Source organism: Danio aesculapii, chromosome 16 (genome assembly GCF_903798145.1).
Source record: "Danio aesculapii chromosome 16, fDanAes4.1, whole genome shotgun sequence".
NCBI lineage: Eukaryota > Metazoa > Chordata > Actinopteri > Cypriniformes > Danionidae > Danio > Danio aesculapii.
In genome coordinates this window covers 3240478-3243774 of record NC_079450.1, presented here as the reverse complement: position 1 = coordinate 3243774, position 3297 = coordinate 3240478, and positions in this window count along the sequence as shown.

Genomic DNA, 3297 nt, shown 5'->3' with positions numbered 1-3297 from the left:
CTCATTATCTCCACGTGTGCTAAACACCGTTTGACTGGGAGGTCAAGCAGTTCCCATAGAAGGACAAACTGTGTGTGTTTCTCAATCTGCGTTCATCCTTGACTTGCTGCTTACCAAAATACACAATACACACTCGCACATGACCCAGAAGAAAAATCAGCTGTGCAGTCTCAGGTGTTCCTGCTGAAAAAAAAACCCCACACTAAATTCCCAGTTTTGGGTCACTCGAGTGACTTCTTTTGTTTTTGAGAAAGTATAGGGACATAACAGCGCTATCTCAAGCCAATTCGTAATTCGTAATGTTTTGATTTAATGGCGGATTTGTATTTTTACGATCTCATTTTTACAATTTAAAGCTGCGGTCACCCTAGAGTTTGATGATTAGACATTAAAAACAGCGATCGATTGGTCTGTGTTTTAAATTTCTGTTCAGAGAGGTCATGTTTTGATCCTCGATTGGTCTCACGCAATCATGTGATGTGATTTCGCAGGTCAGAGTTCACCAAGCTTGAACTTTTCAACGCTGCGAACTACGAAACTTATCGCACAAGCTTGCGTTTCCGGTCTGACGCATTTGCATGCGTATGAATGGAAGTCTATGGGGAGAAAAGTCCAATATGAGGGCAGCTTTAAAGATTTGCACATCTCCCAATGACAGTTGTGTTTAGGGGTGGGGTTTGGTGCCATCACACTTTTAAAAATCGTACAATTTTGTACACTAAACTCATACGAATTCATACGAATTAGCCACTAAACTGACAAAACAGTTTAATAAATAGTATATTTCCAGTAAGGCTGGATAAACAGTTCACGTCAGAATTATTCGCCCTCCTTTGAAACTTGTATTAGTTTCCAAGTATTTCCCAACTGATGTTTAACAGAGCAAGAAAATGTTCACAGTATTTCCTATAATGTTTTTTCTTTTAGGGAAAATCTTAATTCTTTTGGTTTAGCTGTAATAAAAGCAGTTTAAATTTTAGTTTATTATTTTTTAAACCATTTTAAGCTCAATATTACAAGCCCCCTTAAGGTTTTTTTTTCAATTGTCTGCATTATACAATAACTTGCCTAATTACCCTAGTTAAGCCTTTAAACAACATTTTAAGCTGAATACTAGTATATTACAACCTAAGCACTAAAATATTATGTACTGCAGGGCTATTCAATTAGTTTGTCATGGGGGCCAGTTCATGAAAAGCGTCCCAAGTGAGGAGCCGGAGAGATATGACTTGCAATATGAGTGAAGACACAACAGCAATATAAGAGCCCATATGCTGTATTTTTACTCCTTAAGACACCCACGTTGGCTTTTTCTACATTAAAACGTTAATATGTTGTATATTGCAACTACATAACATCACTGCATTGTACAACATTCAAATGTATTTCAGAGCACATCACAAGCAGTGCATTGCTTTAGTAGGCTTCTTCTACATTCAGACACATTCATATGTTGTGCTTTAAACTGCGTAACAATTAGGGATGCAACGATTCTAGATTTTGGCTGTACGATTATAGTCTGAAGAATAATCATGGTTTCACGGTTATCCCGTCTAATGTAAATTTAAGCTTTAGGGAAGTATTTAGATTTAACTGTTGCTATCATCTGTGTTCACACATACATAATCATTTTAATAATAATTCGTCCACGAATAAAAAGCCACACACAACTCTCACCACTACAGCGTGAGACGTTTCCTACTGCGTGCTCCGCTTGCGCGCGCATATTGGCATATGTTCTTACATTCGAAATAACAAACTTGCACGCAGAAAAGACGTGATATTGGAACGGCCCGCCACTATAGTTGATCCACTGTGCGTGCGAATTAGCCTTGGTATAAGCTCGGAACTTTAAAGGGAACATAGTTTACCTCTTTTTTATGATTTAATATTAATATGATGGTTCTTCTGAGTGTGCCAGTTTAGGTTCAGTTTAAAACACAATTCAGATTTTTTATTATGTGTTTAAAAGTGTCATGTTGGGGGCGTGTCCACAGCTCGCTGATTTAGGGGTGTGTTGCTTTACATGTAAATTAGTTTCGGCTTCCCGCCCAATGTAACAAGGGGACGGGGCCATGAGCTCACCCGCTCTGACAGGCAGACTGAGAGGAGCAGGAGTGAGAGGATCAGCATTCAGTCGTACATGTATGACTCGGACACAGACCAAGCAGAGAGTACAAAATCATTTGTGTCTTTGTACAGTTTACAGCCAACTGTGTGCTAGTTTCAAGTGCCGAGCTTGTACACAGAAACTAATAACCACGCACACTGAATTAACTTTGACTGAGGCACCGGATGCGCCGCTCGAAGCCGCGACACGGCACACCAGACACTCTCTGTGGTGCGGCAGAAACATGAAGTGTCCCGAATCGTGGCGCCACGCATTTTAGAATTCTAAACATAGGTTTCTGCAGCGGTCCGCGGCGCCCAGCCGTCGACTTGAGTGTACCCTGATAGAAACCTATGTTTAGGATTGTAAAACACATGCTAGTTAAGATCACAGGGAGCTTCTGGGATCGCGAGAAATGCAAACGGCTGAAGTATAAGGTAGACTCGATGAGAAGTACACATGTTTGCAAACCTACCTAAAGATACAGCCAATAATTCTGATTAGAGTGATAATGTGGAGAATATTGATCTTGTGTTGAGCCCAATGAGCCTTGCATCTAAAAATAGAGCTAGCGTGTTCCTTTAGTGATATCGCTTCGACTCACACTGAAAATGGCGGACGTGAATCAACAAACTGAGGATATGATGACGCGCCTGTCAATCAATATTGGTGGGCGGGGGGACCGCTCTCCTACGTAAAGTTGCGGTCGGTTTGAGAACAGCTCCAATTGGTCCACCGTTTTTATGTTGTTAAATTGAAAAAAAAGCACTGGGTGTGTTTATATCACCCCAATATGACGCTCTATACACCTTACATGCACATATGTCTGTCCAGACAGCAGTAGATTTTTTTACCATAGGTGGCCTTTAAACAAGCGCACAGGTGGCATGACTTTTAGTTTAAGCAATGACGAATTAAACATGACGAATTAAAGCAGGGTAAATACTGAAATCGGCTAATCGTTGCATCCCTGATATCAGTGCATTGCACAAAAGGCCTTTTCTACAAACATATCCAAATGTTTTCGGCTGCTCGCGCTACTCCCTTAGTGAAGTATTGTAAACAAATTTCGGGAGGAGCACGCACAGAAGTTTCAGTATCAAATACGTCATTGACAATTATCCTACTATCAAATCAGTTCTCGACCAAACCCCTATATATACCAAAGCTGTCTTACCTGCAGCATC